This window comes from Podarcis muralis, chromosome 13, assembly GCF_964188315.1.
Source record: "Podarcis muralis chromosome 13, rPodMur119.hap1.1, whole genome shotgun sequence".
Classification (NCBI taxonomy): Eukaryota; Metazoa; Chordata; class Lepidosauria; order Squamata; family Lacertidae; genus Podarcis; species Podarcis muralis.
The window spans coordinates 51,499,200-51,514,339 of record NC_135667.1 but is presented as its reverse complement, the minus strand read 5'-3'; positions in this window follow the sequence as shown (position 1 = coordinate 51,514,339).

Below are 15,140 nucleotides of genomic sequence, written 5' to 3'. Positions count from 1 at the left end.
CCTTCCCAAATCTGGGAAAGCACTAACTAGGCTTTGGAGAGGAGGAAGGAGGACTCTAGGACCCTGTCAGAGCCCCCACACCACCTTCTCAAAGCCCAGCATCTCACTTACCCAGCTTTGGGAAGGCAGTGCTAGGACTGGGGCCTGGAGGGGGAGCGTCACACGTTGCTGTGGACTGCCAAAAAGGCCCTGAGGGTCTCATGGGGCCCTCAGGCTGCATGTTGGACCACCCTGGCCTACAGCATTATGTCACTTCCAAGTGTCTTGGTGGTGTAGTGGTTAGGAGCGGTAGACTCATAATCTGGTGAACCGGGTTCGCTTCCCCGCTCCTCCACATGCAGCTGCTGGGTGACCTTGGGCTAGTCACACTTCTCTCAGCCCCACTCACCTCACAGAGTGTTTGTTGTGGGGGAGGAAGGGAAAGGAGAATGTTAGCCACTTTGAGACTCTTTAGGGTAGTGATAAAGCGGGATATCAAATCCAAACTCTTCTTCAGTCACATAAGACTTGATTTTCCACTTTCAGATGCAGGGTGTAGTCTATCTCTGGGGTTCTGCGCATTCAATACAATTTGCCTGGACTTCTTAACATTCACATTGCGGTTACATTGTGGATATTCACACAAAAAATTGAGAAAAATGCCCCCAGCATGTTTGTATGAATGACTATTGATTGACCCGGAACTAAAATAACAGCCTAAGCAGAAGAAAACCATAAGACCTCTGATCGTTACTTTTCCCTATTCTTCAGTGCCATCTCGTTCTTTTCCTAACTTCTTTGGAGCTTACGAACCAAAAGCAAAATCTCCATGAGGCTGAAAGCTACCTGAAATTAGCTGTAATCTAAACAAAGAGAGTTAACATGTATTGTGGCTTCAGAAACAGGATTCTTTGTGGAGTCAATGCAACTGCTTGATTCGTTGACACCTTATTGCATACCCCTACAATAATCTGGATACGAACTGCCAACACATCTTTTAAAACTGTGGGGGGAAATACAATATGCAATCAATACATAAGCACGAATTCACTGAAGCAACTCTGTGTTTGAAGTCTTCTTTATGCTGCTTTAAAATTCATTCTATTTAGCCTGACTATTGCATCATCCCAGCAGACTTGCAGCAACTCAGCTTGCAGAATGACTTAAAGCATCAGTAAATCACAGAATTATGACAGTGGGGGTGGTGGAAATTATTTACGTACAGTATTTTTATTTTTTTGAGCCCCTCTGGATATTAGCAAGGCAGTTTTAAATGCTATATTTAAGGACAGCGTAAGAGCTTGTGGTGCTGAAGGCTTAGACAAAAAGCATACAAATCAGGGGAGAGGGACCGAGGGAGAGAGAGGGGTGGGAGAAAATGTGGCAAGATAGAGATGGGTGAGAAAAAGTGCACTCAGGCCTTTGCCTCAGCACATGAACACTCAAAGTGTGGCCAAGGGGACACATACAAGTCCTGCCCCCAACATCCTCAGGTGTATCACTGCCCGCCAGTCCCTAACTATTTCCCTTGTTGAGTGTGTGCTTCCACTCACATTCACTAGAACACAAATAGAATGATTTGTGCAGTTGAGAACCCTTCTTTATCGGGGTCCAACTCATCTCCATTGCCACTTGTTGTCTTTATTTCTTAGTACATTTATTCAAGAAATTTGTACCCTTCCTCCAACAACTCAGGATAGCTTTCATAATTCTATCCTTGCAACAGCCCTCCTGTAAGGAGCTGTCCGTGGAGGCGCAGGTCAATTCTGTGTCCAGGGCAGCTGTTTATCAGCTCCATCTGGTACGCAGGCTGAGACCCTTTCTGCCTGCAGACTGTCTCGCCAGAGTGGTGCATGCTCTAGTTATCTCTCACTTGGACTACTGCAATGCGCTCTACGTGGGGCTACCTTTGAAGGTGACCGGGAATCTGCAATTAAACCAGAATGCGGCAGCTAGACTGGTGACTGGGAGCAGCCACCAAGAACACATAACACTGGTCTTGAAAGACCTATACTGGCTCCCAGTACGTTTCCGAGCACAATTCAAAGTGTTGGTGCTGACCTTTAAAGCTCTAAATGGCCTCGGTCCAGTATACCTGAAGGAGTGTCTCCACCTCCATCGTTCTGCCTGGACACTGAGGTCCAGCGCCGAGGGCCTTCTGGCGGTTCCTTCGGTACGAGAAGTCAAGTTACAGGGAACCAGGCAGAGGGCCTTCTCGGTAGTGGCACCCACCCTGTGGAATGCCCTCCCATCAGATGTCAAAGAGAAAAATAACTACCAAACTTTTAGAAGACATCTGAAGGCAGCCCTGTTTAGGGAAGGTTTTAATGTTTAATAGGTTATTATATTTTAGTGTTCTGTTGGAAGCCGCCCAGAGTGGCTGGGGTATAAATAATAAATTATTATTATTATTATAAATTATTGTTGTTGTTGTCTGAAAGATGGTGTCTGTCCCACTTTCATTACACAAACTGCACAACTGATGAGGAATTTGGTTTTTTAAATAAATTTATTGGGTTTTTCAAATCAAAGTTTTACAATGGCATATCAACATACAAAATAGAAACAAGATTCCACAGAATCGCCTGGACTTCCCTCCTCCCCTTTGTTGGTCGTATTGTTAGTCCTTTCCTCCTGCATCTTTTATAATAATTCAAATCTTTTGCATCTCCATTATGACCAAAATTCACCATGAAACTACAAGTGTTATTCCAATCCCACTAACAATTTTAGCCGTTTACAATGGTTTTTAAGATAGATTATAAATTTTCCCCATTCCATATTAAAATTTTGGTCTTCCTGATTGCTGATTCTTCCAGTCATTTTTGCCATTCTGACATAGTCATCAATTTGATATTCCATTCTTCTCTGGTGGGAACTTTATCTTCTTTCCATCTCTGGGCTAGTAGCAATCACACAGCCGGGGTTGCATACATAAGTAAACTTTTCTGCTCCCTTGGGTGCAGGAATTTGAATCCAAGTCTCCTTGGTCCAAGCCCAAGCGGTGCTACGCTGGCTTTCCAAATGATATAAATCGCACCCAGAAATATTGATATATGATATATTAAATAATTAAACATAACCTTTATTTAATTACAACTCAAGGATTTGCCCCTAATTTGCATACTCTTTTACCTTGGGTGCTCAGCATGATTTGCATGTGGAAGTTGTTCCCTTTGGAACAAGGTTGGGTGAATCCACATGCATCACTGAATTTCAGCACATGTGACATTACAAGTAAGTGGACCCATATGGTCCATATGGGGCACTTTACATGGAGAGCCTAATTCAGATTCGTTAAGTTCCCTCATTTTGTCCCAGGCAGATGTTGTAGCCATATTTGCCTCAGAGATGGGATGCATGATAGATGGGTCTGGTAATGGGGTTTCTGCCTCCAGAATATGGAAGAGTGGATTCATCTCCACAACAACCAGTTGGCTGGTAGGGGTGGGTGCCTTCCCAACCCACAGGTCCAGTTCTTGGTGATATAAGCATGGGACAGAATCTGAACCACAGTCTCTTTCAAGCATATTTTGTTTAGGTAATCTCAGCTGTTCCTCCTTCACTTTTGTCAGGCAGAAGTAAAGGGTATCAATTTTATGAAGTATTTCTTTCTGAACTTCTTGCGGGAGAACGCTATAAGAGTGGAGTAAGTTATTATCAAAGCTATCAAGGTCAATTCTCTGATTCTCCGCATACCTGGGCCCAAGGGAGTCCAACCTTTGAGAGTCCTTGGCAACCAGACCAGTAGGATGTTTGGAGATGTCCTCCGCAGAGTTTATATCAATTAGAACGTGTTGGTCCATCTCATGTTGAGTTTTTGGCAAATTTACAAATATGGGCCTATGGCCGTAATAATCTATCTATCATCTATCTATCTATCTATCTATCTATCTATCTATCTATCTATCACATGTGACATTTGAGGTTGAATTTGAATGTTGCTCTCCAGGAAGAGCATTTAAGGAAGAGGTTTTCAACCTTTTTGAGTCCATGGCTCCCTTGACCAACTACATTCTTTCTGCGGCTCCCCTGTGGGGCTCAGGAGCCCAGTTATGTCACCCCTTCTCTGCAGAGCTGGCAGCCTCTCACCCTTTTTCGAACACCCTCCGTTGTGGAGTGTTCCCTCAGCCTCCTCTCCTCTCCTTGGGAGTCCTCTGGGCAGCTGCTGCCCCTGATCTCTGAGCTGCCCTCCAGCCCCCAAGAGAGGTGCCTCCTGACACTGCCCACCAGGGGCCTGGGAAGAGGGTGCCCCCAGCCTTAGTGGCCCAACCAAGACTGGCCAAAGGTGAACATGAGGCCAGCACCTTACCTTGGGAGGCAGCAGTGGGCGCTGCCAGGCCTGTATGGCAGAAAGGCTCATCTGGGCACTCAGCTCCCAGGCAGGTCTTGCACACAGCAAGCACAAGAAAGGCCAGCACAGCGCCTGCCAGCCTCCCAAGTCTCTGCCCATTCCCAACAGCAAGGGCTGGCAGACTGGCTGGCTGGGCTTCCTTGCCAACTTGCCTGCTTACTCCGAGGCTGCCTTAGCTCCTGGCCACCAGCACCCCTTCACCAGCCTGAGGCACCATTCACCTGGGGAGCTTGTAGCCAGGGTTGCTGTAACAAACAGCTGTGCTGAGAGGGCATCAGAAGGAAGGAAAGAGGGACAGAGGCCAGGGCTGCCTGCGGCACCCCTGACCATCATTCAAGGCACCCCAGGGTGCCATGGTGCATTCGTTGGAAACCACTGATTTAAGAGGTTCTGGGAGAAGGGGAAAGATGTGTCGATGGGCGCTGTATAAGATGACTTGAAACTCAACAAATTCACGTCTGTTTGGCATGATGCCAGTGACAACCCCCACCTCCTTGTTCAGAGACAGCCTACTTCTGAATACCAGTTGCTGCAATTAAATCTCAAGGAAAGACTTTTGCAAGAAGGCTCTACTTATGTCTTTCCCAGAGGGATTTGGCTGGCCATTGTTTGCTGGCCAGAGGGCCCCCTGTGCTGAATCATCATATACAGTGGTACCTTGGGTTACATACTCTTCAGGTTACAGACTCGGCTAACCCTGAAATAGTTGTTGTTGTTGTTGTTGTTTAGTCGTTTAGTCATGTCCAACTCTTCGTGACCCCATGGACCAGAGCACGCCAGGCACTTCTGTCCTCCACTGCCTCCCACAGTTTGGTCAAACTCATGCTGGTAGCTTCGAGAACACTATCCAACCATCTCGTCCCCTTCTCCTTGTGCCCTCCATCTTTCCCAACATCAGGGTCTTTTCCAGGGAGTCTTCTCTTCTCATGAGGTGGCCAAAGTATTGGAGCCCCAGCTTCAGGATCTTTCCTTCCATTGAGCGCTCAGGGTTGATTTCCTTAAGAATGGATAGGTTTGATCTTCTTGCAGTCCATGGGACTCTCAAGAAATAGTACCTTGGGTTAAGGACTTTGCCTCAGGATGAGAACAGAAATTGTGCTCTGGCGGCGCAGCGGCAGCAGGAGGCCCCATTAGCTAAAGTGGTGCTTCAGGTTAAGAACAGTTTCAGGTTACGAACGGACCTCCAGAATGAATTAAGTTCTTAACCCGAGGTACCACTGTATTCTTCTTTTCTAAGAGTGAAGCACTATAGTGTTATTTTACAGCCATGTTTTGCATCATTGTTCGTATAATATCTCCACTTTGGAAAGCATGGACAAGGCCCTTTAATCAAAAGCAATTTTGAGATAACCCTTTGACAGGTAGCTCAGAGCTGACAGACGGTTTATGCAGTACATAAAACTAAAGATTTCCATGATTTTCTTTATATATATAAAAGGTTCTTTGATTTTAAATCACCCCTTGAAATATAATAAAGTTGCTGGGAGGTTCTTGTGGGAGTTGTTCAGAGAATTTATATTTTCAAGTCATTCCTAAATCAACATGCATTAAGAGTGGATTAGGTGAATGTTCTTTTGTAGATAAAATACTGAGTATTAGATTCTCCACTTGCCCTTCTAGGGGTGAAAGAAACTTCTTTTCTATGCTATCTACAGGAGCATGTCCTTGGAGTATATTCTAGATATTAGGTAGTTCACTGCAAAACTTGTTAGAAAAATTATTTTAAAAGCTTCATATTGCAGAGAGAGACAGAGAGAGAAGGCAGTAAATACATGGTAAATAATTAAAGCCATAAAGGGGGGGCATGTTGTTTAAAAAGATGTTTATGGTACAAGTTGGAAAAGCAATTACTGAAGCTTTTTTTTCCCCTGATAAGAAAAACCTGCAATGCTGCAAACCAAGAATATAATGTTTTTTCAACTTTTTTTCAGGTAGGATCAGTGCCAATGATAAAGGATTTAAAAGCAGAACTCTCTTAGGGCAATTGTTCAATAGAGGAGTACATGTTGCATGCTGAAAATTCCAAGTTCAGCCCCCAGTTTCTCTAGTTTACATAGGATCTCGGGGGGAAATAGCTACTCTGCATCCAGTTTCTGCTACCTCCAATGGCCCCACCCGCCCCGGTCTCAGATAGGACCTGGAAGTCATGTCCAAGGTCCCATGGAATGGGTTCTGAGCACCCACAACAAGAAAGAAATTGGGTGCCAAAGCTCCCTGGAGTTGGCGCCAGTGCTGGTCAAAGAAGAATGTGATGAAATATTGGGAAGCACAAAAGTTGGGAACTGGCTTTTATACCAGTGTGGTCAGAAAGAATGATCTCAAAATCAAGCCATCAGGAGTTGTGCATCTTATTTCAAGAATATCTGGACAGCTGGAGTTCAGCTCCATTTCAGGGTGGATGTAGCTCAAACTGGATATATTGAACTGAAATCCAGTGAAATTGGGTCACAAACAACCAAAACAGCTGTAGATTAATAAGCATAGCAGCAGCAACCTGGTATGAAAAAAACCATTCCACACACACACACACACACACACACACACACACACACACACACACACAAATTCTTCATGATCTGCAATAGCCTTATTGCAAAATGAAGGATTTTGTGTTATATTTACAGTTACAGATAAATCTCAAATATTAATTAGGTTTGCATGAGTTGGTGTTATTTGTGTTGCACTATACTTTACCCTTTGACAGTTACAGTATATTTATGCAGATTGTGGCCATTTCAGGATACATTTAATCAAAGGGAAATGGCAGGTGTGTTCCTGCCATATTTTGCTGGCGATTTATCTGCTTATTTGCTGCTATGAATGGCAAACACAGGTTTTGCTCCTGGGGCTCGTATTCAAAGGTGCTGTTCAATATGTATCAGATGTAAAAGGTGGGGATTGCCGCGGGACTCGGCAGGCAGAAAATGAAGGGCTTCCCTCGCGCAAAGGGATGTGGGTTAAACAGCCCTCAGCTTTCCATTTCAGCTTATTTCCCAGGCACCAAACAATGGATCCTCCAAACCTTGCAGGAGGGTTATAACCAGGAACTACGTTGCAATGTTGTTGTGCAGTCCTTTTTAATCACAATCTGAAATGTGGAAATTAATTCAGTAGATCACATTGGAGGGCTATTTCTTAAAGCCTGTTCTCTTTCATAGAGAGCACGTGTTGCGGTGGGGTCCACCCCTCTGTTGCTGGGCAGGTTAGTATGGATGACCATCTGCAGTGATTGGGTGGTTGTGTTACTGGGCAAATTTTGGTGTTGCCATTTAGGGGGACGGACCAAAGGTTATAAAATCAAGTCATGCAGCACTGACTGGGCTCTTTTGCTGCATGCATCGGATCATCCGCCCACCCTCCCTAATCTAGGGCTATTGCATTGACCTTGCTATGCCTGTCATGGGGTCGTCTGCTTTTGGGGCAGGGGCCTGGTAGGAATTTTGTCCATTTGGCTGATTGGCTGGGGCCATTTGGTTTTTGCCTACTGCATAGCAAATCGTCACAACTTGTAAGTTTGCGGTTAGGCATTGGTTAAAAAATTGGTTGGTGGAGGGGTAAGGATTGGCTGTGCCTGCCCCTCCAATGCTGCTGTGGAAAGGGAATTCCATTAAAGGAATACAGGGGCTTGCCATTTTTTTGTCCATACCCCTGAACGAGGCTTAGGGCCATGCAAGCCCCCGGGAGCATGCGGGGGGGGGGGGATGAGGGTCTGGTGCCCGGCTCCATCTCTCCCCAATATTGTTTTCCCTTACTGGCTTTCACTGGAATCCGGAAGTCAGTTCTGTCCCTGGGCGTGGGGACAGATAGTCATAAGCAATGCCTAAGCAACCACTTACATTTATGTATTTTAATAAAGTTGTGGCCAAAATTATGGCAAAAATCTTAAACAAAAATTATATGTGAATTGTGAATTATAGGGTTTTGTTGTATGGATGAACATTGGCAGGGGAGTTCTGTAAATTATTGTGAATTCCTTGGAGAACACCATAGAACTTGCATTTGTTTTCAGGAAAGGCAATCTCACACTTGATGCATGCAGGTCTGAAACAGGTTTGAAGCTGGCGCCAGCAGGACAAGAAAAAACTCAAATAAATCCCAGATTCCATTTGCAATAATTTAACACTGTTGGCTTCTGTGGCTTTATTGTTCGAGTTGTGACTGCCACTTTTTGCCCCAGGAGACTGTTCCTCCGAGAGGTAATCAATAAAAACAGAAGGTCAGCAATATGGAGGTTTCAGGAATTTATCCTTGGGTAAGTTAAACAAGATTTGGTGACATTTGTGGTGGAGAGTATCATTCTAATGTATTTGTCCAGTCACAATTACGTTTCCGTCCCTCGTGCCCCTACCTAGCGCTAACATTTTGAAAATTAAAAATTGATCTATTTATTGCTGTTGTACTATATTTGGTTGTGCGGGTCCTTCAGAGGGATCACAATATACCCATGCCACTGAGAGCTGATTGTCTAAAGGTAGCCCTCATCGAGATAGCAAAGCTGTGCTGGGGCCGTTCCACTACTGTCCCACAAGATGGAGTACCTGACTCAGAGGTAGAACTAGAAGAGGCACCAGGAAACTGCTGTTTCTACTTATAGGGAAGAGCTGCCCTGAATGATAAACTAACTCTGAGGCTGGTGGGCTGGGCTTGATAGGATTCAGGGAGCAAGGATAGCCTGTGGCATCAGCCGGCAGTTACTATGACCTAGGTGGTACCCTTGCACCCAGGGCTGGCCCACACATGAGGCAGAGTGAAACATTCCACCCCATGTGATGGAATCATATGTGGCAGCATCCCTGCAAGCGGGAGGCGGGAGGAGGCGGGAGGTTTTATGACTGACAGGTCTTGCTTCCAAGCAGAGAAGGCAGTACAGTGGAACTTAATTCATTCTGGAGGTCCATTCTTAACCTGAAACTGTTCTTAACCTAAAGCACCACTTTAGCTAAAGGGGCCTCCCGCTGCTGCCACGCCGCTGGAGCACGATTTCTGTTCTCACCCTGAAGCAAATTTCTTAACCCGAGGTACTATTTCTGGGTTAGCGGAGTCTGTAACCTGAAGCTGAACCTTAGCTAATGGGGCCTCCCGCTGCTGCCACGCCGCTGGAGCACGATTTCTGTTCTCATCCTGAAGCAAATTTCTTAACCCGAGGTACTATTTCTGGGTTAGCGGAGTCTGTAACCTGAAGCATCGGTAACCTGAAGCGTCTGTAACCTGAGCTACCACTGTACCAGGACCCCCTTTTTACTTCCAATTACAATGCTTTTTTGGGATGCGGGTGGCGCTGGGACATGGATGGTGCTGTGGTGTAAACCACTGAGCCTTGGACTTGCCAATTGGAAGGTCAGCGGTTTGAATCCCCGCAACGCTGTGAGCTCCCATTGCTTGGTCCCTGCTCCTGCCAACCTAGCATTTCAAAAGCACGTCAAAGTGCAAGTAGATAAATAGATACCGCTCTGGCAGGAAGGTAAACGGCATTTCCATGTGCTGCTCTTGTTTGGCCAGAAGCAGCTTAGTCATGCTGGCCGGAAAAACTGTCTGTGGACAAATGCCGGCTCCCTCAGCCAATAAAGCGAGATGAGCGCCCCAACCCCAGTCGTTCAAGACTGGACTTAACTGTCAGGCCTCTTTTATCTTTACAACACTTTTGGGAATGTTGTAGAAAGAGCTTGTCAACTGGAGTCAAAGGAGAAGGTGTGTGTGAATGCTAATGTGGGGTAGCTTTCATAAAAATGTGGAAACTATTATTAAAGCATCAAAATAATGTGCTTCTATTTTCTCTTTTTCCAGTCTTAGACTAGAACCAAACGGGGAGAGCTTCAAGATTATTTTCATACCACTTTAAAAGTACCTCAGTTTTACAGTTGTTGGAGGGTGGGGAGGCACTCTGGGGAATATGGCAATGTCTGTGAGGGAAATTGAGTGTACCAATAATTCAGTAACTGGACCGATGCTCTCTGGGTTTAGGTTTTGTTTTGCTTTTGCTTTTAGTTTCCACATTGATCTGATACTTTCAATAAAATGGCATTGCAATCCATAGTTTATCACTCAATAATATTTGAACTCACATTTTTAACTCAATATATGAGTTTCTAAATGCATCTTATCCTAACGCGAACATTTATAATGCATTTTGGTGTAATTTTTTTGAGCCAGAGCTCCATTGCAAAATTCAGAAAAGTGTAAAAACTGCCAGTTACGTTTCAGTCTATGTGATAGTTTGGGGAGGTGTGAATAACGTCAGTTCATTTTAAAATGTGGACCATACTAAATTCTCCCCATCTGTCTGTACCATGGCAATTGAGCCATTACACCATAGCATAGCAAAGCAGGAAGGATCAGCCTGAATGTGAGTCTCAATGCACATTAAAATATGTATTCTGGTGAGCATTCTGGTGTGGTTGAAGCTGCATGCGCAATGCAGACTGAGGGCCATTTGTCTTCGTTGGCCTCACATCATCTTATGCCCAAATTAGTTGGCTCCATTTCTCAATCATGTCCTTGTGTTCAGTGCATGATTCTGATTGTCTGCTAACGGGCCTGAAAAGCTTTGTAGAGGAAAAATGAAAGGTATGGATTTTTTGCGTGCTTCTCACCCCCTTTCAAGCACACACTTATTGCTTCAGTATTGTTTGTGGGTTGGACATTTGGCACAGCGCTATTCCAGGCTATCATTCTCTGGAGCTGGAATTAACATATGGCATAAATACTAAGCTCCCTTTTCATGAACATCACTCCCACTCTCCAATGTGTGCGACTCATTAACATGATCTGTAGGACTCTGTACTTTTCCATTTGCTTTTGCTTCAGAATTTTGTAACAGATTGCATCAGTAACAGGGGAGAATAATATTGTGGTGCTTCTATGGAGTAGATTCCAAGTATTATGCAAGAGAAAAATGTATGTGCACTCGAGTGTTAAAAATTAATGACTTTTCTGGGGGAAAAAGATGTACCGAGAATTACATTAACTTGGGGGGGGGACAAGTTTTATTTCTTACAAAGGCCAGAAACATTATGCAGGTTCATGTGTTGCCATTTTCCTATGTATTCATCTTTGTGTTGGAAAACACATTGTTCCTTTTGAAGTGTGACATGAGCATTTTCTGCCTTCATGAATACACTAACTAGGCAATTACTGGGCACTGGAGAAGCACAACCCTGCCCTTCGTTAGAATTTCACTAGTCTTAAAATACTTCAGATTATTTTTTTCCCTGAGAATGAACCACAAGCCCATCCTCAATAAATTCTACCGTTCCAGTCAAAGGCCATGACAAAGAATACGCTCTACTATATCAATAGAATATTGTAAAAGTTAAAATCTCCCAACTTACAACATAGCAGAAATGGAATGCAGGAATACAAAAGATACAACTTCAGTTCAAATTAACTCAATGTATTTCCTTAGCAGTTGGTGCATCAAAATGTCCCAGATCATCCACATCCAAATGACTCAGTAAACTCACTTAACATTTTGCTTTACATAAAAATTCATTGGCAGTGCTACTGCTGAACACATGTGAAAGGTCTAGAAGAGGGATGTCCAACTTTTAAGAGACTGCAATCAGGGCTGGATTTAGGTTTGATGAGGCCCTGAGCTACTGAAGGTACTGGGGCCATTATATGTCCAGCTGTCCTTTGTCAACAACAAATTGTCACTGTTTTCTGTGTTGAACATATGCTGTATGGTAATTTATGGACCTAATAGCCATTTGCACATGCAGAATGTAGGCACCCTATATATAGAAATGAGAAAAACAGTGATATTTCAGGGTGCAGGCTAGCAGGCGGGGCCCATTACTTACATCATAGGAGCCTATACAACACAAAACACTGTTGCTGTAGGTAGGTTTTATTTTATTTGTTTTTTATCTTATATCTTGGAAATGTTTTTTTTTCCCTTTAAATTTTTTGGGGGGGACCAAGAGAGTGGAGCCCCAAGCTATAGCTTGTTTAGCTTACACGTAAATCCAGCACTGACTGCAATCTACTCCCACTAAAAAAAATCTGGCAGTGATCTACTCATTGTATCGACCATCGATCTACCCGTTGTATTTTTATTTCCCTTGGGTGATCGATCAGGATCATGCGATCGACCAGGATTGACCAGGGATGTCCCTTGATTGACCAGTAGATCAATCTGTTGGACATCCCTGGTTTAGAATGATTCCTGCCACTCCACAGAGGAGGAAGAGATGCTTCCTGGTGGTAAGTGATTCCCTATGAGGGGGACAGAGGCAGCAGTGTGCAAAAGTAGCACGATGTCCCAGGAGGTGTGCTTTCTTCCAGGTGCAAAGATTCATGAGGTCTCCAGGTCTTATAAAGCCCACCGACTACAACCCCTTGCGTTCACAGCAGTACTGGGTGATGTTCGTGCACATTGTGAGCTGCTGGCTGTGCCCTGTCTCCTGATTGCTTTCTGTGGGGTCTTGTTCGCGTTTGGCCCTCCTTTTTCTTCCTCTTGGCTGTGCCTTTCCTGCAGCGGAACATCATGACATCACATTAGCATCACATTAGCATCGTCCCCCTCCCCAAGCAGGCTCACAAGCTGGTGTCTCTGGCCCTAACTGTTCCCCTATGAACAATTCCACTGCACACCACTATGTATAATGTTTCCCCATATAGCTGCACTCTAGACCAGGCTTCCTCAACCTCGGCCCTCCAGATGTTTTAAGACTACAATTCCCATCATCCCTGACCACTGGTGCTGCTAGCTAGGGATCATGGAAGTTGTAGGCCAAAAACATCTGCAGGGCTGAGGTTGAGGAATCCTGCTTTAGACGTTATTTCACCATTTCTCAGTGTCAGTGTCCTGACAATTCAGTTTCCTAAAAATATTGGGGCATAACGGCTGCCCAACGGCACTCCCACCACAAATGAAAATGTGTTCCTCTATTTCCACATCCTCTCCAACTACTGGAGACAGGTGTATAATGCCACCTGTAATTTATTTTTAATGTAAGTTCCCTTGTTCTGGCTGATATTGATTTAAATATCTTTCCCCTCCAGACCCTTTCCCATTTATCCTCCACAATATCCTCTTGCAATCTGTTTCCCATATAAGCTTCAAGCTATTTAGCTTTCCAAATTTCCATGTTTACTAAGGCTCTCTATACACTGCCAACACAAATCATTTCCCTCAATATACACAATAGTTGATAAAAGTCTGCACCCATTCATCCTAGTACATTCAATGCAGAACAATCAATTACAACCCCTCCCTTGTCCCCTCTCCTTACTCCCATGCCCAACTAAAAACAAACAAACAGGAAAACCAAGGACCCCACTCTTACCCTCTCCTTCCATGTCCCATAAAGCAGTGTTTCCCAACCTTTTTTGGGCAAAGGCACACTTGTTTCATGAAAAAAATCTCGAGGCACACCACCATTACAGCCCCGTGACGTCAGCGCGCAGCGTCACGCCGGGAGGGACGCACGAAAGTGTAAGTTTCAATTTTTTCCCCTCCCCCTTGCCTTCCTTCTGTGCCAACCGCCAAAAAGCCAAGAAAAAAGCCAAGACTTTAGGGCAGCAGGTCGACACGGAAGAAGCTCCTACCTAAGGACAGGTGCGACGGCCGTGTCCTCTTCTGCCACACTTGGCAGCCCTGCCTCACGGTCGTGACTCCCACCCTGATTTCTCCCCGCAGGTCGAGCGGCACAGGCAGCCCAATGTGTCCAGCCCAGACACAAGCCCCGCTTCCCCACTCTAGATCCTGAATGCAACCAAGTGCTCTGGACTCCCGAGCAGGGTGGGAAAGAGGACTCGTATCTGGTAGCCTCCGGGCTCCTCGCCTGCTCGAGGGATGGCATTGCAGGCAAGCTGCCGGCCGTCGCCATCGCCGCCCCCTCATGCGAGTGGACTTGCCCGGAGTGGTGGGCCAGGGGAGGCTCGCTCTCTGTGGGGATGTGGCCCGCACGCGCGGCCCCGCTTCCTCCTGCCCAGGGCTGAGCTCCTTACCCGCAATCTCGGTCTCGTGCACGCGGATCCCACTTATTCTGAAGCTCGCACCACTAGCCGGGGCTCTCACACCGTGCCAGGGCGAGGCGGCGCGGCCCACTGACATCATCGCGGCTCGCCGCCGCCCTCGACTTCCCTGTTCCCTCCCCTCCCTCGGGTCGCCGTGGTTACCGAGGACTGCAAGCTGCTCGGGCGAGCGTGGGGCATTAAGTGGGAGAAGGAAAATTAAAATTAAAACTTGCCTGAAGGCCGCCTCTCCGGATACAGTGGTGCCTCGCAAGACGAAATTAATTCGTTCCGCAAGTCTCTTCATCTTGCGAGTTTTTCGTCTTGCGATGCACGGTTTCCCATAGGAATGCATTGAAAATCAATTAATGCGTTCCTAGGGAAACCGCCTTCAGACCAGGTCCGGGGACAGTCTGTCCCCCGACCTCTTCTGAAGGCTGGGGGGGGGGGGACAAGGGCTTTTCTTCCCACCCCCAGCATTTTAAAAAACCCCGGGACAGCGGAGGACTTCTCCGCTGTCCGGGGCAATCTTAAAATGCTAGCGGGCGGCATTTTAAAATCGCCCGGGACAGCGGAGGACTTCTCCGCTGTCCGGGGCGATTTAAAAGCCTCTGGGAAGGCAGGCAGGGGGGACAAAGATTTTCGCCCCCCGCCCGCCTTCAGAAGAGGTCCTGGACCTCTTCTGAAGGCCGGCGGGGGTCAAAAGTCTTTGCTCCCCCCTGCCTGCCTTCCTGGGAGAGCGGAGAAAGGCAGTGCGTTTCTCCGCTCTCCCGGGAAGGCAGGCAGGGGTGAAAGTCTTTGCTCCCCCCCGCCTGCCTTCAAAAGCCGTCGGGGACAGCGGAGAAACGCG